General features: G+C 38.9%; 1 protein-coding gene across 2 annotated transcripts in view; it reads left to right on the top strand.

Moving 5' to 3' along the window:
• The window catches only part of SPATA17 (spermatogenesis associated 17), a 307,877-nt gene extending 283,313 nt beyond the window's left edge, over nt 1–24,564 (top strand). The window contains exon 12 of one of the 2 annotated variants that reach the window (XM_081491687.1): nt 24,346–24,564. The gene's annotated coding sequence lies outside the window, so the exon portion shown is untranslated. Of the gene's footprint in view, nt 1–20,734; nt 21,460–24,345 lie in introns of those variants that run through there. The other variant, XM_081491693.1, reaches the window with a different exon arrangement.
• The last annotated feature ends 2,672 nt before the right edge of the window (nt 24,565–27,236 follow it).

Raw genomic sequence — 27,236 nt, 5'->3', positions numbered from 1 at the left:
CATGTAATTGAAGAAAAGGACTATTTTAAATGAAAAAGTAAATTTTGAATAACTAAAAATACAAACTAATTTATATCTTCTCAATTTCTCTTTAGTTAATTTTCTCATGAGAATAAAAAGTATTTTGTAAAAGCTAATATTACTGCTTTAAAGTTCATAATTCCAAACTAAATTTATTTTATAATTGTTATGAACTATGACTTTTTACTTTGAATTCATTTATAATGTTTCATTTTTAGTAATTTGTGAACACACCAGAAAGGCAAAAAGAAGTTCATTATTATCTTTTAGTGTAATGGATACTATTTAAATGAAAATCTTTCAATTTTATGAGTGAATCTTAGAAAAGAGAGTGACAGTGTTATTCATGAAAATATTTGCATGCTTTATTGATGGAGACATCAAAATTCACCTACTTTTATCTTATTTGAAACAAGACTTGGTACAGCTCCTAGGATAGTTAAACAATTACAGCAGTTCTGCCATTAATATTTTAAAACATAGCTAAAGTTTTTCATACTTTTTATAATGAAAATAGCCTAATTTCATAGAAACAATCACTAAAAAAACAGAAAGAAACAGCAAAAAAAAAAAAAAGAGATGACCCTTTCTAAAGATCGGTGGTGTTCAGAGGTTTTCAGAGCACATTTGGTTTTATCATATTAGTTATAGGATTTCTACTTAACTCACCTAGCTAAGGATTGTATCTATCATAAAAAAGACAATTCATCTTTGTTACTATTTTTGGAAAGAGAGCTGGTCCTTAGTGGTCTCCAAAGTGACTTTCTCCTGAACTTGCCTGTCTCTCCAGTTAGACAATAATTAAGATGATCCATTTTGTATGGTTCTGACTTAGAACCTCTGTCTGCATGCATTTGCCGAGAAGAATTAGAAGCTTTGTTAGTTCTTCCCCCATCGTATTGTAAAAAGGGGACCCGTGATTCAGAGTGGCAAATGTTCTTGCCACTGGTGCTTTTCCAAGTCTTAAATGATCTCAAAAATCATGGTGGCAGACATGCTACACCATGAGTGCTTTTCTGCCGCAGTGACACCGCACCATTTTATAGATAGTGTTTGGCATGTTTGCTTGCCGTGTCTTTTAGAGAAAAGACCCAAGGGCCATTGAGATTAGCAGGCACCTCGGCCATGTCACCCTCTCCAGCTGGTCTGGCACCTGGGGCATTGCAGACTGAAAAGGAAATGACTCTGATTCCGTTTGCACTAATACTGGTAGACTGCAAATGTTAAGAAAAGCGGCATCAGTCAGAGCCTGTTGGCCATTCTCTGTATATAAATGAAAAGCAGCAGGGAGAGGGGAGAAGGTTTTTAAAGGAGATTAAATCCTACTTTAGGGTCCAGAGGCAGGTTCCTTTGACTGTGGCCCTGAAAGAAGTTACAGAATGATCCAAAGCCTAATGGTAGAAACCAAATGACTCCACTTACCCAAATAAAATACTCCAAATGATAGACATGACTGCCTGAATGTCCATGCAGGTTTGCCAGGCAATCGTCTCTTGCAATTTGGAGTGTACACACACATCCGACTGGATCAAACTTTGTTTTGAGTGAAGAAAATGTTTTAATTCAGCTGTGAGCATCCTTTTTGTTACTTGTTCTAAGACAACAAAGTCCTGCTAATTTTAGAGAGAAAAGAGATGGAGTCAAAAGCTAAAATGAGCAGCTAGTCCCACCAAATAAACATGGCAAGAAGCTCAATTTCCTATTGTAACAAAATGTTTAAATTGCCTCAGATTTAATCACTGTAATTTAGTCATTTTGTGAATGTAGGTCAGCCATTTGTTGGCAGTGATATTTTCTTATTTAAAGAGCATTTTTTTCCACTAATAACCTTCAAATTTGCAGCCAATGTATTCCGAAGAAGTAAGAATGATCAATGAAGCATAAATATAATTAGATCTCCTTATATGCAGCACAAGGAAAACCATCTACAAAGAGTTCTCTGAGCCTGATTTTAAGATTGAGTCCTCTCAGTTTGTGCCTGCATTAGTAATTGAGAATGAAGTGGTGGTTATAACAGATATGACTTAGGTGTTGGCAAAAACTGTGAAAACCTGTTATCTTCATTTCATGATTTGCTTTTTCTTATGTTATCACCAGACTATGTCATAAAAGTTACCCCTGCTACCATCACTGCCACCAGCACAATATAAGGAGAAGAGATATCACCTCAGTAGTTTAAGGGTTGCTTATCTGGATAGTTTTTGAAAGTATTCATTTGGCTTTGTGGTTATATGGAGAGCCACACAAAGCTGCGAGGTACATAGCGTTGCAGAGTGTGGATTAAAATCCATGTGTCTTAATACAACTTACAACGGAAATGCCTATACTACTTTCCACTTCTTTTACTTACATTTTAGAAACACAGAAATAGCAACATTTCAAGTCAGATCACCATCTCTCCTGTGTAGTCCTAAATTTGCAAAGACTCATTTCTTTTGGGGAGGTCAGAGGTGAATTAACTTCTCCTGGGTAAGAGAGGAACTGAAACTCTTCTTTGGTAGTAGAACTGCAGGTTAGGTACTCAATGTGGTTTTGAGTCAAATAATAATAATGATGTCATTTGCCCATGAAATGTTTTGTAGCTTTGAAAGTACAACTTTGTCTTGTTATTTGAGACCTTGGTTTTTGAAAACCTTATGTTTAACAAAGTTGAAGCTAGATTGTTTTGAAATTGTGATTGATTCACACAAGCTCATATTTTGGGCTGGCCAATGGCAGACTTTTCAGGGCACGAAGTTTCATTTGGTTTCAAAGGTTTCTCTTTGCTTCATTGTGTGACAAGTAACTAAAATTCTATGTGGCAATATATAGCCACCTTATAGGTAAGAACTTTATAAATTTTCATATCCTAGGGCTCATTTCTATAAATTTCTCATTTTTAAAATTTTTATTTTCTAAATTTAATTTTTTAATTGAAGTATAGTAGCTTCCCAATATTATATAAGCTACAGGAGGACAGTATACTAATTCACAATTTTTAAAGGTTATACTTCGCTTATGATTATTATAAAATATTGGCTATGTTCTCTGTGTTGTACAATATGTCCTTGTAGCTTATTTTGTACATGATACAGTTTGTAGCTCTTAGTCTAAGGCTCATTTCCGTAAGTTTCTCATTTTTATAAGTGTTTCTCAACTCTCTATCTGTTAGCCAACCTAGTAAGTGCTGTGGGGCATCTTTTGTTAATTGAATGTTCTAGATAAATAAGCACAGCTGTCCCCATATTTTTCTAGTCACAAAGTAGTTGTCTAGGTCCTGTGAGGCCACCACTTACCAGTGAAGCCCTAGTGATTTCCCTTTCCCGATTCCATAACAAGTAAAAATCACTCACTGTATATTCAAATACACTCTTCCTCTTGATAGCTTATTATCTCTCAGTATGGACTTGTCTCAGCTCCCCCGTCAAACTCTGTAGAACACTTCCCAGTCCCTGCAATCTAGCAGGTCCTTGAGAGTCACTGAGGAGGCTGCTCCGTATCATTCTCACAATCACTAGAAAAACAAGGTGGTACCCATTTACATACAAATAATGAACTGGGGGACTTCCCTGGTGGTCTAGTGGTTAAGACTTTGCCTTCCAATGCAGAGAGTGCAGGTTCAATCCCTGGTCAGGGAACTAAGATCCCACATGTCTGGAGGCCAAAAAAACTGAAACATAAATCAGAAGCAATATTGTAACAAATTCAAGAAAGATTTTAAAAGTACTTCACATTAAAAAAATTAATTAAAAATAATTAACTGATGTTCAGGCATATTGAATAATTTGCTCATGGAGATCTAGTCATTCAGTGACAAAATCAGGGTTTGAAGTCTGGGCTTTTGAATTTCACAGATGTGGTACTTTTGCCTCACACATCCATGTATGTGTCTTGAACCCAGCACAATAAATGAGTTCTCTTTCTGTCATCTCAGAGTGCCTGGCATGATGCCACCTTCATGGTAGGCACCCACTAAATATGCCACGATTCCATAATTTCCCAGCATTCCTCAGGTAGATGGCCAGTCCACTACATCTTTTTCTTTGGCTGCTCCTCGTGGCTTGTGGGATCTCAGTTTCCTGACCAGAGACTGAATCTGGGCCATGGCAGTGAAAGCTCAGAATCTTGACCATTAGGCTACCAAGGAACTCCCCCAACCACTTCATCTCAATCATCCATTTACCTGTCCGCCCCTTGTATGAGGTTTTCTCTTACCCTTCTTTACAACCCCAGGGTCTAACACACGGTTGTCTCTCAATAATCAAGGGAGGCATGATAGAGGAGGCACCCAGAGGGGAGGACAAATGCAGCCAACAGGGGCAGGGATAAGCCTCTCCGTGGTATTTGGAAAGATGAAACTTAGTAGAAAACTCCTGATATTATCACTAAGTTTTATGGTTAAGAGATAGAGACTTTTAAAAAATAACACTTGTGCTGGACCATAATTGTAGATGTGAATGGCCATGAGATCAAGTAGAACCTGTCCAAACATCCCAAAAGTCCCTGAGAGTACTTTTGTCTGTTTGTTTTTACCGAATGTCTAATCTTAGCTTGCTCCAAATGTCAATTCTCTCATTCCTTAAAGATTTTTCAAAGGCGGCCTTCCAGGTTAGCAACACGTGTATGTTTCTATTTGTTGTTGAATTAGGCACTGGAAGTCCCACCTTATGTGACTATGCACCTGCCTCTCCCTTTGCATGTGGATATATAGTGATCCATGTACACAGCAGCAGTGAAATAGACAGAATTCTTTCTTATCGGTTGAATTGTATCCACACTCCCAAGTATGCTGAAGTCCTAACCCTTGGTATCTGTCAATGTGATCTTATTTGAAAATTGGGTCAGTGCAAATGGAGTCAGGTTAAGATGACATAGAAAGCAAACTATGGTTACCAAAGGGGAAAGGGAGGAGGGTGGAATAGATTAGGAGTTTGGGATTAATAGATACACACTACCATATATAAAATAGATAAACAACAAGGACCTATTGTATAGCTAAGGGAACTATATTCAGTACCTTATAATAGCATATAATGGAAAAGAATCTAAAAAAGGTAATATATATGTATAAACTGGATCACTTTTCTATACACCTAAAACTAACACAACATTATAAATCAAGTATACTTCAATTTAAAAAATAGGAAAAAATGATATCTATGTGTATATATACATATATCATATAGTATTCTAAAATACTATAGAATTATAAGAAAAAACATTTAAAAAATATTCAGGCTAATTTGGAGTTAAGAAATGCAAAAAGACAAAATGATTGTCTGAGGAGCTCTTACAAACAGCTGAAAAAGAAGAGAAGCTAAAGGGAAAGGAGAAAAGGAAAGATATATCCACCTGAATGCAGAGTTCCAAAGAATAGCAGGAGAGATAAGAAAGGCTTCCTCAATGATAAGTGCAAAGAAATAGAGGAAAACAATAGAATGGGAAAGACTAGAGATCTCTTCAAGAAAATTAGAGATACCAAGGGAACACTTCATGCAAAGGTGGGCACAATAAAGGACAGAAATGGTATGGACCTAACAGAAGCAGAAGATATTAAGAAGAGGTGGCAAGAATACACAGAAGAAAAATACAAAACAGATTGTCATGACCCAGATAACCATGATGGTGTGATCACTCACCTAGAGCAAGACATCCTGGAGTGTGAAGTCAAGTGGGCCTTAGGAAGCATCATTATGAAAAAGCTAGTGAAGGTGATAGAATTCCAGTTGAGCTATTTAAATCCTGAAAGATGACGCTGTGAAAGTGCTGCACTCAGCATGCCAGCAAATTTGGAAAACTCAGCAGTGGCCATGGGACTGGAAAAGGTCAGTTTTCATTCCAATCCCAAAGAAAGGCAATGTCAAAGAATGTTCAAACTACCACACAATTTTACTCATCTCACACTCTAGCAAAGTAATGCTCAAAATTCTCCAGGCCAAGCTTCAACAGTACATGAACTGAGAACTTCCAGATGTTCAAGCTGGATTTAGAAAAGACAGAGAAACCAGAGATCAAATTTACAATATCCACTGGATCCTAGAAAAAGCAAGAGAATTCCAGAAAAACATCTACTTCTGTTCATTGACTATGCCAAAATCTTTGACTGTGTGGATCACAACAAACAATGGAAAATTCTTAAAGAGATGGGACTTAGCACCTTACCTGCCTCCTGAGAAATCTGTATGCAGGTCAAGAAGCGACAGTTAGAATTGTACATGAAACAACAGACTGGTTCCAAATTGGGAAAGGAGTACATCAAGGCTGTATATTGTCACCCTGCTTATTTAACTTCTATGCAGAGTACATCATATGAAATGGCGGTCTGGATGAAGCACAAGCTGGAATCAAGATTGCTGGGAGAAATATCAATAACCTCAGATATGCAGATGACACCACCCTTGTGGCAGGAAGTGAATTGGAACTAAAGAGCCTCTTGATGAAAGTGAAAGAGGAGAGTGAAAAAGCTGGCTTAAAACTCAACATTCAAAAAATGAGTATCTTGGCATCCCGTCCGATCACCTCATGGCAAATAGATGGGGAAACAAAGGAAACAGTGACAGACTTTATTTTCTTGGGCTCCAAAAATCACTGCAGATGGTGACTGCAGCCATGAAATTAAAAGATGCTTGCTCCTTGGAAGAAAAGCTATGACAAACCTAGAGAGTTTGGTTTTTCCAGTAGTCATGTATGGATGTGAGAGTTGGACCCTAAAGAAAGCTGAGAGCCAAAGAACTGATGCTTTTGAACTGTGGTGTTGGGGAAGACTCTTGAGAGTCCCTTGGACTGCAAGGAGATCAAACCAGTCAATCCTAAAGGAAACTAGTCCTGAATATTCATTGGAGGGACTGATGCTGAAGCTGAAGCTCCAATATTTTGGCCACCTGATGCAAAGAACTGACTCATTGGAAAAGACCCTGATGCTGGGAAAGATTAAAGGCAGGAGGAAAAGGGGATGCCAGAGGATGAGATGACTGGGTGGCATCACTGACTCGATGGACATGAGTTTGAACAAGCTCCAGAAGTTGATGATGGACAGGAGAGCCTGCACTCCATGGGTTCTCAAAGAGTGGGACACGACTGAGCAATTGAACTGAGCTGAGCTGACTTTGGAGTCAATTCGAAAATAAATTTATATGATATAATAGTATCGTAAAGAAAAGATGAGATCATTAAAGTAAAAGAAAATGTTAGTGGCTCATTCTTGTCTGACTCTTTTGGAGCCCACCAGGCTCCTCTGTCCATGGAATTCTCCAGGCAAGAATACTGGAGTAGATTACCATGCCCTTCTCCAGGGGATCTTCCTGACCCAGGGATCAAACTCAGGTCGCCCTCATTGCAGGCAGATTTTTTTACCATTTGAGATACCCAGGAAGCCCTAGTGGACCCTAATCCCATATGACTGGTATCCTTAAAAGAGGGAAAATTTGAATACACAGACTAATGTGCATAAATGAACACTAAATGAAGAGGAAAGCAGAGAGCAGGTGAGGCCTCTACAAGCTAAGGAAATGCCAAAGATTGCCACCAGAAGCTAAGGGAGAAGCATGGACAGAGCCCCCTGCGAAAACCTTCAGAAGAAATCAGAGTTGCTGACACCTTGATCTCGAACTTCTGTGAGATAAAAAATGGCTGTTTTTTTAAAGCTACCCAGTTTGTGGGTACTTCCTTCTAGCAGCTTTAGGAAACAAATACACTTGGCTTACATAGGATTTCTAAACAATGGTCTTTAATTAAATGGCTTCTGTCTCGACTTACAATGAAAAGGAAAACGGTGTCTTACTTGTTTGTTTTTCTCGCTGGCACAAAGATACATATGTTTGCGTTATTATACAGATGTAAAGAAAACATATTAATTTTAGAGTAGTTAAGAAAAGGCCATTTTTGTCATAATCTTTTTTTGGGCTCTGCAAACAAAGTGAGTGCTAATGATAGCCCAGGACTGATTATTTTACTAGAGATGATGCAAGATATAATCCTTTACTGCAAAGGTGAATAAAAGGAAAATACAGGTGTGCTTATTGGATGGCACTGGGGTTTCTGGGAGATGTCTGGGGGAAGGGAGCTAAGAGTAGACAGCGAAGGTTGAGCTTGTTTCCTCTGCATCAGTTAAAGCAGCTCCTATTTTAGAGCTGGTTTCATGGACAAGAGTCCTGCATAAGATTTCTTTTCAAAATGGTACTGAGCTGCTTTGAATAAATGAAACCATTTCTTTGGCACTGTTTCCTGCCATGATTCTTCAGAGCTGCCAGCCCTACAGAGCTGTAGGCCTTAGTTAGGTAAGTAGATAGAGCAATCTAAAGTTAATTAAAATATCATTTTTTTGAGATCATTCTATGTCTAATATCCCTTAAAAACATTGGATGAAAGTCTGGACATATCTAAATCTACACTGAGGAATGAATGCTTCTGCTAGTCTTATCACTGATTTTATTGCCTTCAAACCGTTTGGAAGAATTAAATTCATTTGCTGGTATATTTATTCTCTGATCTGAAAAAGGAAAGGATCTCCTGGCTCAGTGAACCCTCTACTCATATTGATTGTCCTTTTCTTAAAAATGCTTTCTAGTGAGTGATTTCCCTCCTTCTAACCTTGAAATAACATTTGTATATTTTAAAACCAAATCTGCTTTCTGAGGTGTTAATTGCAGATCCTTAGTGATCAGTGTTCTTTATTTAAACTAAAAGACTATGTAATAAACGATCAACATAACGAGGGCCCCTGGCACTCTTCTCACCACCTGAATGGATCTGACTCTCAGCCAGTCTTGACTATATCAAACAGTTGTGCTATATTGAGCTGTGCCCCACATTCGATTGTTATGATATAAGGCCAACCACTTTCAGATTCTGATTCTTTCACGATTCTTTAAAATATGGCCCTTTAGCCTCAAACTGTTCCTTGACTTCATTCCATTTAATCCTGTCTTTGTGTATTCACTTAGGGCTCTGCCTACGTAGAGATCAACAGCTTCTTCCGTATTTTAAAACATCAATCCCAAATTCCTTTAAGGCGAACCCAAGCCTCTTTGTCTGCCTCCTTTCTTCTCTAAATAAGTCAAATGTTTGACAGAGTCCATGACAGCAAGAGAAGAGGATGCTTTTCTGATTCCCCCCACTCGCTTTCCCCTTTTTCTGGTCTAGAATATCCCCAGACCTTACTGCATCCTACAGTTGCTTCTTTCAGTTTCAGCGAGGTCTATCTTATTTCTCCAATCAGATTGTAAATGACTTGAGGGTGTGGAACAGGTCGTGGCCTTCATTTGGGTTTCTCATAGAGCTAACAGGGCTACCTACGCTTGAATGCCTAGAAAAGAACATTAGATTAAATTAACTGAATTCTGAAGTTTCACCACACAGAAAGCATGTCTAGCATAGTATTTCTGCTTTCATGGCAAAAGTAGGAGTGATGGCAAAGTCAATTTCAGTGGATATTCTTGACAAGATCATCAAGATGATGTGGATGTTGATATCAGCCATGTGCTAACGCCAGTTTTCCAACACAGGCCACTCCTTCAGACTTGGGGCTGGTAATAAATCATTCACCTGTGACACCAAGCATTTAGTAAAGGAGCCTCCGCTTAGAAAGCAGGAAGACCCAGAAGGTTGAAAAGAGAGTCTCTTCTGTAAACCTTGTCCAATTATAAGCACCTAGTAGGTACTTAATAAATGTTAACAACACATGGATGAATATAAGACTAAAACTTTCACCGAGGACAATTGCACAGACCAAGTACCATTCATTTGAGTAAGACAAAGATTTTTATTTTTGCTAATACTTTGTATTCTTAAAAAAGAGGATAGATAATTAAATTGCCTTCAACGGTTCTCTGAAATTTGACTCGGAAAGCTCCAACAATTTTCTTTAATCTCTTAAACTGAATCCATTTGTTTCTTCTAGAAAGAAAATTAAAATACAGCCACTTGAAAAGAATACACAGAGTACTCTTGGCTCTGAACTCTTCTCTACGTTTACACAGTTCTCTGAAATAACAGACTCTTCACTGTTTTGTTTTGTTTTTTGCTGACAAGTGGGTGATAAAGTGACACCTTTCTAATGATTCAAGACCAGAAAGATATTTATAGAGTCCACGGTGTTGAATACATGTGTTCTGTGTATTTGGATCAGGACTGTCTATTGACCCAATTGGCGTAAGTGGACTGTTACTTTCTGGTGGTCTTTTAAATGTCTTCTACTTAATGTCTGTGTTTCGTCATCACCAACTTTGCCTTTCCTTAGTATTTTCCAATTTGGAAAAGAAAATTCTACGTATTTAGGGAGCAGCTGCAAAACATGTCTTATTCATTGCATGTCATCACTCTGTTTCTCCAGCAGTCTGACTGCAAATTTCAGTGATCACATAGGTAATGGGGCATTTGGGATTTCTGGAATAAAACTAGCTGTGTCCCCATAACTCGTATTCCCAGATTGCTTCAGCATTCTGATATTATATTCAGTTTGTTCTTATCCAGATGGTTTTAGCTAGAGCTCCTTTATGCGTTTCCTGTGTTCACCCTGACCTTGCCTAGGGGACTCCCCCATGGCCTCAAAGGCAGAAGAATGTACCTGTCTCCTAGAAAATTCTAAAGAAGCTGATTCTCTACAGGAACTTATTAGGGGCAGAAACAATGAAACAAAGTTGACTGTCTAGTATCTATTTTTAACACAGCCCAGAAAAGCAATCACTACACATTCACTGGCACGCGTACACACACACACACACACACACACACACACACACACACACACACACACACACACACGATAACTTAGTCTATAACACGATAACTGAGTTTAAAAATTCTCTAAATCAAGATACTCTTTCACTTGTTTCCCTGACACTCACAGTAAGACTTCTTACACAAAGCAGCATCTCCTTTCAGGAGGGATAAAGGAGACAGTGGCTCCTTTCCTTAATCCAGGGGAATCAAGGAAACGCACCTGTAGTGGAGAATGAATATTCTAATGCTTCCGAACCTTTTGGTGAAGGTGAAGGGGGCTTGTTGAAAACATTGCTGTGAGCAGATGGACCCCTGAAACCATCTGCTATGAAGCAACTAAATGTTCAATGATGCATTACAGAATTATTTAGCTCTCAAAGAGCCTGAAAGTAGTTAGTAATGATGGCATCTGTACCGAGAGCAAACAACCTATTTATATATGATCTATTACTTCATAAACTGTTTGGAGACCCTCCCTTCTTAAAGAAGCAGCAGTGTTCTTGATTGCAAGGTATAAAACTGCTACTGAAAAAAGTCGTAAATTTAATCTTAAAATGAACATCCATTGTCCTCCTTTGGGTTCAGTCAACTTTTTGCTGAACCCAATTTTTTGTCTCATTCTTCATTAAAAGTATAGCTGACTGAGATTGTTTGATACCACTTAGAAGGAAACAGTGTATGTTTTCATTTCTCCAAATCATATCCCCTGAATACTTTAATATTTATAAAAATGTACCATCTTTTTTCAAGAAACAGTTTTCTATTATAACAGGTTGTGCCCTTTATTAAAAAAAAAAAAACAACCAGACCAACAAAATTAGGAGAAAGAAAAGAAGTTATTTACCAAAGAAAACCACTGTTAATTTTCTTCAGCTCTTTTTCCATACTTGGTTTTAAAGCAAACACTAAATCTAGTTCTATAATCCTTACAAAAGTATGTGTCTTCTCATAGAGACCTGATTTTGTGATATAGAACTTAATTATGTATTCCCTTTACTCATGGTCTTATGGAAACACATAAAATTCAAACTTGTTTATTCATATACTGTAGTACTACTCATCCTGAAATAGAACAAACAAGTAATATTCACAGTGCCATGATTGAAGTTCAAATGTATCATGCTAAATGAAAGAAGCCAGACCTAAAAGGCTACATGCAGTATGGTTGCATTTATATGACATTCTGCTAAAGGCAAAACCATAGAATGAAGAGCAGACCAGTGATTGCCAGGGCTTAAAGATGAGGAAAAGTTTGACTAGAAAGAGAAAGCATGAAGGATTTTTTTGAAGTATAATAAAATTGTTCTGTGTTTTGATTGAGGTAGGGGCTACATGACTATATGCATTTGCCAAATGCATAAAATTGCATACTAAGAAGAACAGACTTGACTTTATGTCTATTAAAAAAGAAATGTTCAAATACTATTCAAAAGAGTATACACCATAGAAGTAATCAGATTTCAGTTTTACATTTGCTTAAGGAAATGCATTTATCCATTCAACAATAATTTATTGAGTGCTACCATATTCCAGGGCTTCCCTGGTGGCTTAGTGGTAAAGAATCTGCCTGCCAATGCAGGAGATGTGGGTTCGATCCTTGGGTTGGGAAGACCACTTGGAGGAGGAAATCGCAATCCACTCCAGTATTCTTGCCTGGAAAATCCTATGGACAGAGAGGCTTAGTGGGTTACAGTCAATGGAGTCATAAACAGTTAGGCATGACCTAGTGACTCAATGACATCAACAGTCATATTCCAGTACAGGTAGGACCTGGGGACAGAGCAATGAATAAATAAAATATCTGCATTCAGGGAGCTTGCATCCTAGTGAGGGAAGACAGTAAGGAAAATAACCAAGTTATATTAGATCATGGTTAGTGCTATAGAGCAAAGCAAAGCGGAGAACAGGGTGAGAGAGAGGGCGTCCCTGAGAAGATATCATTTGAACAAAGTCTTGGAGATGAGAGGATGAGCTCTGTGGCTATCTGGGGAAGATGGAAGAAAGGCTTGAAGGTCCAGAGGGAGAGCTGTGTTTGGTGCAAACCAAGGAGAGAAGGGATGGCTGGCCTGGAGGGCTGGGAGGGAGAGCAGTGGGAGCTGAGGTGGGGGGGGGGAGGGAGGTGGGTCTAGTGAGGATTCTAGATGAATGTAGAGATTTGCCTTTAGTCTGCATGAGGAGTGCTATTGGAGGGTTTTGAGTAGAAGAACAGTATGATCTTAACTTGCATTGAAAATTAATAGGGGAAAACAAATCTGATTCCATATTAGATCTGTTTTTTTTACTTTAAACTTTGTATTCTATTGCTTTTGCTACAGGATGTTGCCCTTGTTTGAAATATGCAGGAAAAATCATTCTCAAGGCTCTAACCTTTAAAGGCATAACAATTTTCCATTCATATAAAGATAAAAAGTTGCAGAAAAGAGAATAACATGTCTTGTTGGAGGTTTACAGGAACATCATGACCAGACCTACATGGGCAGCTGCAATAACAAACAATTCTGATGTGAAGATGTTTGCAACAATTAACCACATGCCCTCCCCTTTTGGTATGAAAGAAGCCTGAATTCTAACTCAGGTAAAATGGTTCTTTGGGCACTAGTCCACCATTTTCTCAGTCTGCTGGATTCCCAAATGGAATCGCTATTTCTTACCCCAACAGCTCATCTCTTGATTTCCTGGCCCCTTGTGCTCGCAAAGAGTCGGACACGACTGAGCAACTGAACTGAACTGAGCTGTGTGGTGAGCAGTATGACCTTGGACTCAGTAACAAAAAGAGATCAGTTTGGCTGCTGTTGTAAAATAGAATGTATGGTATGTGTGGGGGTGTTAAACAAAAGTGGGAAACCAATCAGGAGATTAGTACAATCCATGAAGAGACAGGGTGACCTGGACTGAGGTGGTAGTGGTAGAACTGACGAAGAGTGGTGGGATTCTAGATAGATCTGGAATTAAAGATAATAGAATTTCATCACTGAAGATGTAGAGTGTGAGAGAGACATCAAGGAAGACTCAAGGTTGGATTGATGCTACCTAAATATTATTTGTTATATATTGTATGTTTCTATTGATGGATTTGCTGTTAACTATAGTCGGGAAGTCTGTAGGAAGAACAGGTTTGGAAGAGAAAATAAGTTCACCATATGAGTTTGTTTTTTAATTTGTTGCATTTGAAATGTGCACTTCCAAGTGGAGATGTCTGGTAAATAGTTGGATGTATGAGTTTGGAGTTCAGGGGGGAAATCCACAGAGGAAATATAAATATGGGTATTGTCAATATATGCAGATGGTATTTTCAGTTACGAGATCCATTCAAGTCATTTTCCAAACAAAGGAGCTGAAGGCACCCTTGCAAAACAAAAAGCAGATCTGAGCTTCTATATATTTACCCTCTAACCCCCAGAAATCTCAACAAGAAGCATGAAGTGAGCTTTTCCAAACATTTAACCTTAAACTGACAAATTACTATTGAAATCATAGAAATAGAAACTTCTTCTTTCATCTCCTACTTCCTGAGATGATCCTGTTTAATAATCCCCATTATAAATACTTCATATTAACAATATCAAAGGTATGCACATACCCAGAAGTGACTTTATTGTGAGGTAACCTAGGAATCTGCAGCTTACATGCATTATATCTATCTATCTAGATACATATATATATATACATAGAAGGGATGCTTGATTTCAGACAAATTTTAATTAAAATGCTTTTCATTTGGTTATGTACAGAATTATTTAGAAGTAAAAATATAGCAAGAGCTCAGAATATGCATATAAACAAAATTTATACTGTGTATGTATAAAGTATACACTCACACAAATGGTATATGTAAATGAGAAAAAGAGAGCTTTTACTTTCAAATCAACAGTTAACAAGAATTTTTGATATTTAATTCATTTTTCTGAATTAGACGTTTATTAAAGACTAACTCTTTAAATCATTAATTTTAGGCATATTATCCCAAAATAATATTGTGAAGAGAGTATTAATTTGTGCCACTAGAAAACATGGAAATACTCTTTGTTGAATTAATTAATGCTTTTAATTTCTGCTTCTCCTGAGCTTACCAAATTAAAATGACAATTTCCCCCACACACAATTTGAAAGCACTATCTTTTACGGAGATGTAGGTGAGAGTTTTCTCTGCTAAGAGGTATCTGAATTTAATCACTAAAGATTTTTCAAAGTTGGGGCAAATAGTTCTCAGTCACATAATCCAGCAAATGCTTATCAAGCAATACCTGATAATTCTGGCATCCAATTGCCTTGCATTTTGCTTCTTCCTTTAAAAAAAGTTTGTGACTATGATTTTTCTTCTTCCAGCATCACCAAACACAATAACTTTGCCTTACCAAATACATTTCTCAAGTATTGAAGAGCGGATGCTTAAGTTCAATTTTTATTAATTTGATTAAAGTGTAAAAACACCTCAGAAATCTTGAGCATTCACCCTTTTATCTTACTAGAAGTAAACTTTAAAAACTCAGCTCTTAATTGAAGCTACAAATTTGCCTCATAAATATAAAAACATTTTAAAGTAACAGAAAAGGTAAAAATACTATACAACTAGCCTTCTCTTGCTGCCCTGAAAATTAAACCTAGAAAATATTTCTTAGAGAAAGTAAGCATTCTCCCCAACCTCCCAACTTGTGTGGTGGGTCCATGTTTCATGATATATTTTTATGTGTATTTATTGCCTCAAAAACAAAGTTCCTGAAATACAAGTGATAAATCTGAGGGGAAAGCCATGCATGCATGATGCCTCCAGCAGGTACCCTAAAACTACGGAGGTGAAACACAAGCTCTCCTGGTGTCCCTAATGCAGACTCCATCCGGCTCCACTTCACCTGTCAATCAAGGAGTCAGTTCACTAGTCAATCAAGGAGAGAGGCACAACCCGCAGCTTAATGACAGCCAGATGGCACCTGCTTTTCATGAACTGTGTTCGGAAGTCAGAGTCTGCCTGGGACTAGGCTCGGTGTCCTATCCCGCAGTAATGAAGAGATGTTTTTGTATTCAGTGTAAGCTGTAACGGCTCACACGGGAAGTCCTAGCTCACCCCTCTGTGAATAGAGTACAGTACTCCAGCATTCAGCGATGTGCCATAAACAAAGTGGTCTCTGATCATTAAAATAAGCAACCTCATTTCCTTCTTTCCAATCTGACTTCAGAGTGATCAGATGTTAATTGACCCCAGGAAGGAGCTGGGCAAATTTCAGGGCTAGATAACCAGCCTGCTTTTCCAACAGCTGAGAAACGGTGTTGACATTTAAACAGGGGCTGTGTGCTCTTCCTCACCCGGGTTTACCAGAGCTTTCAACCTTGACCTGAAGGAAACACCTCCTCTGGAAGTGACAGGTAATTTAGCCTTCTCGCTAAGTTCTGGGGCTCTCTGGTGGTGAATTATGTATGGTGCTTCCATGATACAGACACCTGTCCACGGAGAGCCAAACCAAAGCTGATATGTTCCTCTTAAAGACCTTAGATTAGACATAAACTACTCCCCCCACCCCAAGAAAAGTGGTCATGATGCCAATCACCTCCCTTCTCCTTTCCTCCCCTGATTTCAAAAGGATCTGAGAGAGGCCTAAGACAAACCGAGCAAAGTTTGCTTTTAAAAAGTGATTCTTTAGGTAACACTCCAGTGTCTTTTTCCCCCCTGCTTCTCTGAAACCGTCCAAAACCCTTTTATGTTGGAATAAAGTTGTGAATGATGAAGTGCCCATGTTTGTCTCCTACCCCCACCCTGGCACTTAAAATAATTCACTAAACTGTATCATTAAGTGTGCTCTATTAATTAAATCAGTTTCCAGCAAGGTTGCCAGCCAGTTCGAAAGCAGCTTTCTGACTGAAAAAAGCAAAGTGATGTCACGCTCTGTTCTTAGCCATAGGTTATAATTTGAGACAGGTGAATCAAATGTTTTGGATCTGAAGAAGAGGAAAAGAGTAATGTCGATGGCACTGAGAAAATCCTGCTGGATATAAAGAGAGGCTAGAGAAACAGACATTCATGAAATGGTTTAAAGCTCATCCTAGATGGTGGGGAGGGACGAGGGGCAGGGTTCTCCTAAATACGCTTCAAATGTACGTCTTGCTCAGATGGTCCCTCTCCAGCCAGATTTTGGCCAAGAGATCACATGGCATCCACAGAACCACCTCAAGGGCAACTGAAAAGGCTCAGGGAATTTGGTGCCCTGGGTAATACCCTTTGAAATGCCATTTTTGTTTACTATTTATAGCGCTGGTGGTAACATAGAAGAGGGAGGGCTTCCCATCACAGGGAGCAAATCTCTTTCTGAAACACGGTGTGAGACTGAAAATTTGCTTGGAGCTCTTGCTGTGAGCCGTTCAGCCCAGGGCTAACTAACCTTTTATCCTGCTTCTCCCCCTGGAATTGAAGGGGTGAAGCCCACTCTTCTCTGTAGCAGTGGCCACTTCTGCAACTTCCTACCCATGAGAGCCCAGCAAGGGAAATATGATCACCTGCTGACTCCAGGGCCGGCAGGTCCATATCCATTAAAGATGGGATGTAAATGGGGGAAAAATCTCCTAAGAGGAACCCCTCCAGGGTCCTTGCCGGAGTACAGACAGAGAATCTCATTAGGAATCTAATACAATAAAGACATGTAGATCTTAAGGGTGGGGGTGAAGTGCAAATCAAATTAGCTTCATTACTTTATTCTGCACCTCGCAGCGCTTCTGCCGGTGGACAATTGCATTAGATCAGTGAGGAGATCAAAAGGCAAAACACTCCCTGGAAATTCATTGTCTATTCAAGCAAGACTAGAGGGGCTGTGAGAACTGGGAGGAGGAGGCAGTGGTGAATTGTGTTGACCCAAGACATAAATTTCATACATCTACCCACACTGGTGCTGGGTCCTTTGCTTTGCTTGTCCAACTCCCAGGTCAATGTCTTGTTTCCTGTTGGTGGTGAGAGATGGGACAGTGAGGCCTAAAGTGAGAAGAGAGAAATCAGTGTCCATGCCTCCAACTTGACCCTTGAGTCATTTGAACTTTGAGAGTTTTGCTTTGACACTCCTGACATGTCAGAAGGCCCTTTGAATTATTTAAGTAAATACACGAGAAGGTTGCCCAAATGTCTCTAGACTTCTTTGTCAACCACTGAAATGGAGAAGGAGAAATGTTCAGGATGGGAAATGTAAACATATTTGGCCAAAAAATTTGGTGGCATGGATATCTTGACAAGAGATACAGCCAGAAACATTCTTGTTTTTGCAAATTAAACTACAGGTAAATATGACAGCAAACTAAAGAGCACCATAATTCAACATATGCTGTGTTTAGTTAACAAAGAGTTAACTGAGGTACTAGAAGTTGGAGGAAGACAGAATTGAATGACACATACCAGAAACTAAGAAAATGCTCAAAACAAAGCAACAACAACAGCAAAATAACAGGCGGTGTGTCTGTCAATGATTTTGGTGCTTTTCTTGATATGAGAAGATACGAGAATTGGAATCATAAAATCTTCTCTTGAGAATATCTATCTAAAAGCCGTGTTCTGCAGGTTTTCCCCAGAGCATCGTGTGCCTCATTCCTGATCTCCACCCTGAACACCTTTCATTTATGTTGAAGGTCAGTGGCTAGTGATTTAATCCTTATAGAGGCAGATGGTAAGTGCCAATTTTTAGTTTGCAGACTTTAGTTAATAATAATTTATGAATATTGGTCCATTATTTGTCACAAATAAACCATTCTAATGTAAGACATTAATAATAGAGATTCCATGCTTGGGTATATAGGAAAGCTTTGTACTACCTTCTCAATAAATCTAAAGCAGTTTTCAAAAAGTAAAATCTGTAATAAACAGTGGATAACATGGCCATACTCTCAAAGAACTTTCAGTCAAGTGGAAAAAAAATCCCAGAGACCTCTATACTAAATTCCTTTCCTAGTAGAGTTGGTGCTCATCAGAAAATCAAACCACTAGAGTATTGCCAGATTGAACTTAATGGAAATTAATCTTAAAATTAAAAAAATTAGGGACTAATTACTATTGACATCATCTGAAACTATTGTCTTATTCTATAACTGCAGAAAAAAGATGATAAGAAATCCATTGAGGAAGTTTATTTTGGTTAGTTTGCTTTTGTTTGTAGGTCTTCTTTTACTGTGTACCTATTAGTGGAACACTCTTCACAAATCAACAAATGTTGTATAGTATTGGGTTGGCCATAAAGTCCATTCGGATTTGTCCATATGATATTATGGAAAAAACAGAATGAACTTTTTAGCCAACCCAATATTATCCAGTGGCCACGTGTGTTCTCTCTCTCTCCCCTCCTTCTTCTCACTCACTCACACATTCACACATATAACATCTTATCCCCAGCCCCTTCACCCGACTCCATGAAGAGAATTGTGGTTGATCCAATCACCTCTTGGGTCAAAGGCCCATCTAAAATTCCAGACAATTCATTGACCTACACATCAATAGACACATACTGACAATCAATTTTGTGCAGTTGCTGAGAGCACTATGAAAAGGAATAGAGCATACTATAAACAATTAAAGAAAATCCTAAGACAGAACAGGAATTGGCACACTTCTGTTGTTCATCTTCCCAGAACTGGTATAGCCAATAGATAGCACCATTTCTAGGTTGTTCAGGGGGACTGTAGCTTCTCAATTCAAAATTTTACAGAAAAAAAAAAAAAAAGATGAACTTGAGCCAATCTCTGAAAGAGTTGGATTTGAATAAGGTGGGAAATTGGGAGCTGAGGAAAAGTATGGCAAAGGCGTGGGGAAGGATAACATAAGAAGGAGAGACTACTGTGATTTGAACAGTGGATACCTACATGTGAGAATGGGCAGGGAAAGCTGGTATTGAAAGGAGATCATGTCCACCAGGAAGCTCTGATGATCATGTAGACATGGGAATTAGACTTTGGTCAGTAAAATACCAGCACTGTAGCATTAAGAATTTTGTGGTTGAGCCTGTAGGAGACGCAGGTTCAATCCCTAGGTTGGGAAGATCCCCTGGAGTAGGAAGTGGCAACCTACTCCAATATCCTTGCCTGTAAAAATCCCATAGACTGGGGAGCCTGCAGGGCTGCAGTCCATGGGGTCAGAAAAGAGTATGACACAACTTAGCAACTAAACAACAACTATATATACATATACATATATATTTATAATAATTTGGATGAACAAGCTTCAGAAATTCTATGATATAATATAATATGACATAATATGATAGGATAGAATATAATATCATGTAACAGAATAATATAATGTGTGTTTGCATCTTTAGTTGCTCAGTTGTATCTGACTATTTGCAACCCCATGGATTGTGACCCACCAGACTCCTCTGTCCCTGGGATTTCCCAGGCAGGAATACTGGAGTGGGTGGCCATTTCCTGTGTTATAATATAATATATTATGTTATATCACATTACATTAAATTCCAGGGCAATTAATTAGCCACTCCAGAGATAGCAATCTGATATATAGGATGTTCCTAAAGTGTGTATAACCTGGGACAAATGTTTTATTTTATAGGGCTTCTGTCTATATAAACAATTTTACTAGAAAATTCATGAGTCGAGTGAGATATAGTGGTTTATCAATGAAGATTTAGAATAATGAAGAGGGAAGAGGCACTTACATACTTGCTTACCATTCAATCAAGGCCCGTGGAGATTCTCTTTACTGTATAGGTATCATCAATTCCTGTTCAAGCCCAGAAATCATCCCTTTGTTTCCTTATTGTCAAATGCTCCATTCGAGCTAATTTACTAAAACAGAGCAATGTTGTTACTACTCATCATGCCATGACTTTTCAGAATCTGTTTGTTTTGAAACAATACAGGTCATTTTTGCTTCTGCAGTTCCGTAATACCATTTATTCAATACCAGCATCCATGGTGCCATCCATGAATGTCAGTTAACGGTGACTCTCAGAGGTTGTTACTTTGCTTTTTCGAGGATGACCACGAATGCAAGACATAAACTGTGGGCAGGAAAACGTGAACAATGTTTTATTTTCAGGTTATGCGAGATTGTGCAATCAGAATTTTACACATGAACAGATCTTCCGATCATGACTGCTCTTGAACCTTTGGCTGTCATTTCGGCATTTCTCAGTGATGACCACACCCCTGCCTTCCCGCTGCAACCTGAGGCCATTGTGAGAAAAGCGATTGATTCCATGCCCACGAGGAATGTTTTCTGTCTCTCTTTCTTGAAGATTGACTGGAGAAGGCACGCTGTTGGAAGAGCCTGTTGGTTTGGCTGGGCAAGGACCACCCCAGGACTGCCTGGCATGTGGCATGAAGCTTGTAAGGAGGTGGGTAACCATCCTGGTTGCTGACAGCAGGGAGCACACAGGAGATCTGTCCTGCAGCCTAGAGCCCCCTTTGCAACCTAGACTCCTGCTTGTGTCCTGTGTGAGTGAGGGTCACTGCACTCGGCATGTCATCACCGTCTTCGCTGACAAGTTGCACAGGTGGAGCATGAGAGAGCGCCCCAGAGGGAGAAGCAACACGTAGGTCCCTGCATGGGCTCTGGGCACCTCTTCTCTCCCAGACAGGAGAGCTAGACTTTGGAAATTTTGAAGAAAGCCCCTCCTGAACAGGTGTGGGGAACACTAGGCTACTGAGGGCTAGGTGGGGGTGAGGGTTCCCTTGCCTGGATCTAAGGATAGTAAACCTGAAATTCCCAACCGCCTTTTTAAAAAAGCGGTTTAACAGCAACAATTAAAAGTGCATTACTGATTTGTTGATTTCATAATGGATTTTGTTCTATATGAAGGTGTTCATTTAACCCATAAATGGGGCCAATTTTTGTTGGGTTTCACAGAAACTTTGGGATTTGGGCAGAAATGAGTGGTTAAAGTGAAAACAATACATCAAGTCAGGCTGACGAGCATACAGGTTTTCTAGATATGAACTGAGGACATGTGTTACCCTGGTTGCTGTCAGAAGCCATCTTGACCCCAGGATGAAGCTGCCAAAACATAAAACCAACACACTAAGGAGGTCAGAGCTCAAAAAATTCCAGAAACAGGAGCTGTTTCTTGATCAGGCCATGTTGTAACTTATCTCTAGACTTTTGAATTATATGAACTGCCACTGGATCCTTTTGTAATCCTTAAACTAGTTTGAGATGGATTTGTCTTATTACTTAAAATCATACAAAGGACTTCCCTGATGGCTCAGTGGTAAAGAATTTGCCTGCCAATGCAGGAGACGTGGGTTCAATCCCTGGTCTGGGAAGATACTATGTGCTGTGGAGCAGTTAAGCCCATGCACCATGACTATTGAGCCTGTGCCAAGGAGCCACAATTGCTGAGCCCACAAGCTGAAATACTGAAGACCATGTGCCCTAGAGCCTGTGCTCCACAACAAGAGAAGCCACTGCAATGAGGAACCATGCATTACAACTAGAGAGTAGCCTCTGCTCGCTGCAACTAGAGAAAAGCCCACACAGCAAAGAAGACCCAGCACAGCCAAATATAAATATGAATAAAACTTTTTAAGAAAGAAAAAGAAAAAAACATAGAGAACCTCATTGATAAAAGCACTGACTGTAAAACACCCTGAGCTGGACTTCTCAGGCTAAGAAGAAAATAGCAATAACCAGAAAGTGAATAGGCAGCTGAGAAAAACTCTAAAAACTAGGGCGAGACCCCTGAGTGTTCTTTAGAAAATCACTCTGAGTTATCCAGAAGGAAATGAGGACTCTGAATATCTTGGAACCTTTATCAAAGTGCCATCAGCCTTTATTAATTATTTTCCATGTCATTTCTATCTTTCCTGACTCTCCCAAGAATCATTGACTGTATCCTATTTGGGAATTTGACTGTTTTTGTTTAGTTGCTAAGTCATGTCCGACCCTTTTGTGACCCCTCTGACTGTAGCCCGCTAGGCTTCTCTGTCCATGGAATTTCCCAGGCAAGACTACTGGAGTTGGTTGCCATTCCCTTCTCCAGGGGATCTTCCCAATACAGGGATCAAACCTGTATCTCCTTCACTGGCAGGCAGATTCTCTACCCCTGAGCCACTAGGGAAACCTTCAGAATTTAATTAAATGTTCAGTTCAGTTCAGTCACTCAGTCATGTCCGACTCTTTACTACCCCATGGACTGCAGCACACCAGGCTTCCCTGTCCATCACCAATACCTGGAGCTTGCTCAAACTCAGGTCCGAGTCGGTGATGCCATCCAACCATCTCATCCTCTGTTGTCCCCTTCTTCTCCCGCCTTCAGTCTTTCCCAGCATCAGGCTCTTTTCTAAGGAGTCAGTTCTTTGCATCAAGTGGCTGAAGTATTGGAGCTTCAGCTTCAGCTTCAGCTTCAGCATCAGTCCTTCTAATGAATATTCAGGACTGGTTTCCTTTAGGATTGACTGGTTTGATCTCCTTGCTGTCCAAGAGACTCTCAACAGTCTTCTCCAACACCACAATTCAAAAACATCAATTCCTTGGTGCTCAGTTTTCTTTATGGCCCAACTCTCACATCCATATATGACTACTGGAAAAACCATAGCTTTGACTAGATGGCCCTTTGTTGGCAAAGTAATGCCTCTGCTTTTTAATGCACTGTCTATGTTTGTCACAGCTTTTCTTCCAAGGAGCAAATGTCTTAATTTCATGGCTGCAGTCACCATCTGCAGTGATTTGAGCCCAAGAAAATAAAGTCTGTCACTGTTTCCATTGTTTCCCCATCTATTTGCCATGAAGTAACCACATGCCATGATCTTAGTTTTTTGAATGTTGAGTTTTAAGCCAGCTTTTTCACTCTCCTCTTTACTTTCATCCAGAGGCTCTTTAGTTCCTCTTCACTTTCTGCCATAGGGTGGTGTCATCTGCGTATGTGAGGTTATTGATATTTTTTCCGGCAATCTTGATTCCAGCTTGTGCTTCATCCAGCCCGGCATTTCACATAATGTACTATGCATGTAAATTAAATAAGCAGCTTCACAATGTACAGCCTTGACATATTCCTTTCCCAATTTGGAACCAGTCCGTTGTTCCATGTCCGGTTCTAACTGTTTCTTCTTGACCTGCGTACAGATTTCTCAGTAGGCAGGTAAGGTGATCTGGTATTCCCATTTTCCACAGTTTGTTGTGATACACACAGTATAATCAATAAAGCAGAAGTAGATGTTTTCCTGGAACTCTCTTGCTTTTCCTATGATCCAATGGATGTTGGCAATTTGATCTCTGGTTCCTCTGTCTTTTCTAAATCCAGTTTGAACATCTGGAAGTTCTCAGTTCACATACTGTTAAAGCCTCGCTTGGAGAATTTTGAGCATTACTTTGCTAGCATGTGAGATGAGTGCAACTATGAGTAGTTTGAACATTCTTTAACATTGCCTTTCTTTGGGATTGGAATGAAAACTGAGCTTTAGCAGTCCTGTGGTCACTGCTGAGTTTTCCAAATTTGCTGGCATATTGAGTGCAGCACTTTAACAGTATCATCTTTTAGAATTAAATGTTATCTATTCTTTTTCTTATATTGCTCCAATTTACATGTATTCTTTCTTCAGATAGATTACAATTATCTTGTACCAGGGTGTGTGGAAGGTAGCTTTCAGGGCAGGTCCTCAACGACCCCCTTCCTTTTACTCATAACTGTGTGTAATTCCCTCCTCTCGAAGGTGGGCTCTCTGGTGACCTGCTTCTAACACACAGAATACAGCCGAAGCGATGGAGGGTCACTTCTGTCTTCAGTTTGACAAGGCTGCAGTTTCTCTCTTGCTGGACTCTTGCTCTACAAAGGAAGAACATCCAAAGTTGTAAAATGTAATAGATAAGGGATCATTTAAAAAATGCCAACTGCTGGCCTCTAAACCATAACAAAATATGACTGACAAAAATTGTTTGGCTGTCCTTTATTTCTCTCCTAGCCTGCGAGTTAAAAGATCATTTCCATAGCATATACCAGTATCCACTGTTTTATCATGCCTTAAGATGGTCCCTGGTCTTCCCTAGTGATTCAGATGTTAAAGAATCCGCCTGTAATGCAGAAGACCCAGGTTCGATCCCTGAGTCGGGAAGATCCCCTGGAGGAGGGAATGGCAGCCCTCTCCAGTATTCTTGCCTGGAGAATCCCAGGAACAAAGGAGCCCGGTGGGCTACAGTCCATGGGGTCACAAAGAATTAGACACGGCTGCGTGACTAAGCACACACACAACAAACACACAAGATCGTCCCCAAGGGACTGGATGGTGGGAAACCAAACACATCTCAGTGTTGCCCTGTTTTCTTTCTTTCTTTGCCTCCCTTCCAGCCTCACCCACCCCCACCTCCACCCCCAGAGCATTGTGTCACTCCGTGCCTGCATTTGGCTGTCTTTTCACTTCTGAGCTGAACTTCTGAAAGAGTTTAAAGGGGAGATGAACTGACAAGGAGATTTGCTTGTCTCACAGCTCAGCTCAGCCTGCCTTTAATTAAAAATGGTATTGATTTTTCCCTGTTCTAATGATAGGCACTAGTCTGCCCTCCCTGTGTTAGTCAGTGACAGTTTAAGTATGAAACAAAGGGCATTTATTCAGCACTTAATGTGAAATTATGACTGATTAAATAGTGATTTATCAGAAGAACTACATCTGTGTAAGCGGTTTTTTTTTTTTTTTTAGTGTTCACATTAACCAGAGTTTGGAAGGTATAGCTGGATGATTAGAACAATTCTCTTCCCTTCTTACTTTTCTCCTTCCCTGGTTTTAGAACAAAATGAAAAACAAAACTTTTGCTGAATTTAGGATCAAGAAACACAGGAGAGAAAATAATTTTATTTTTTAAAATTTTATTGGTGTATAGCTGATTTACAATGTTGTGTTAATTTCAGGTGTATGCAAAGTGAACCAGTTATACATACACATATATCCACTTTTTCTCAGATTCTTTTCTTATACAGATCATTACAGAGTGTTGAGTAAAGTGCCTTGTGCTATACAGTGGGTCCTTATAAATTATCTATTTTATATAGAAATCAGATCTGAATGTATCCGAGAAGTCAACTGATAAGTTGCCAAGCTGCCTTGGGGGAACAAAATATAGAACTTTACCTGGTCTACATTCTTCTCGCACCTGCTCCCTCTCTGTTCATACTTCAGACAGTGTTCGGTGCTGTAGAAATTGACCCAACATCCAAGATGGAAGGACAGTGCTCAGAGGAAGTTTATAAGGAAGACACGAGAATAAGGGAAGAAAGTTATGCTCACATAATACAGTCAGCCATGTAATGCAGTCAACCTTCATTAACCTTTCAGTTCAGCTCTTTCCAGCCACGAGTTGGCCCAGTCTGCCCTCCATCCTTAGAGATATGAGCAGTAGTATGTCTTTTTTGATTAAGAACACAAGCTCTAGTGGCCTTCAACCTCTACTTGATCTTCTTATAACTCACCTTCTCCATCTACAAAATGGTATTAATATTCATAGTACTGCCACCATGTAGGGTTAATGGGAAAATTACAATGACAGCATTAAACAAAACAATTGGAACAGTGTCTGATGCATAATAAACACCCCCAAATATTACAAATTTCATCACATATAGGACACTATTACAAGATATGTCTTAAATTTCACACATGTTAGCTTATTTAAAAAAGTACCTAAGATAAACAAAAGCAGAGAAAACGTGTTGCCAACAGACCTGCCCTACATAAATATTAAGGCAAGTTCTTTAGGAGCAAGGAAATTACACCCGATGAAAGCTCATATCAACTAAAGAAATGAAGATATCCAGAAATGGGAAATATGTGAAAAAGAATAAACAAATTTTCTCATTTAAAAATTTCTCTAAAAGATAATTGTCCATTTAAAACAAAAATCATAAAATATATTATGCAGTTTGTAACATGTATAAGAATATAATGTAAGACAATAGCATAAATGAAGGGAGAATTTGAATTATATTAAGATTCTTACATTAAATGTTAAGTGGGATAATAGTATTTGAAGATAGTATGTGATAACAGAATGACGCACACTGTAAATCCTAGAGTAATCATAAAAAAAAGGTGGTTTTTTTTATGAGATAATAATGGAGAAAAAAATACATGCTACTTAACCCAAAAAAGCAAGGAAAAAAGAAAATAAAGAACAACCAAAAAAGATGAGACTAATAAAAAACAAATTATAGATCTAAACAAGCTAATCAAAAGTCAATCATTTTCCACTAGATTAAAAAAGAAAGCTTCAACTAAATGTTGTTTATAAGAAACCCACTTTAAATAAAAAGACAGGAAAGTAAAAGAACAGAAAAAAGTGTAACTAAAGTGGAAATATTAATATCAGACAAAGTAATCTTCCAGAAAGAACTATTATCAAGGTTAAAAAGAGCATTTCTTAATGCTGAAGTGTTAATTCATTAGCATTCCTAAATGAGTATGTACCTGAATGGATGACAAAAAAAAAAAGAGAGAGAAAAAAAGAAAAAGAAGGAAAGAGAGAAAGAGAAAAGGAGAATGATAAGTATTTCATTTATGGTTGAAAATTTCAAAATTCTTCCCTTGGTAACTGATTAAGAAAGATTATAGGACTT

Source organism: Giraffa tippelskirchi, chromosome 5 (assembly GCF_054371585.1).
Source record: "Giraffa tippelskirchi isolate mGirTip1 chromosome 5, T2T-mGirTip1v1.2.pri, whole genome shotgun sequence".
NCBI lineage: Eukaryota > Metazoa > Chordata > Mammalia > Artiodactyla > Giraffidae > Giraffa > Giraffa tippelskirchi.
Note: the sequence above shows the minus strand (reverse complement) of the source record. Positions and strands in the feature narration are given on the sequence as shown.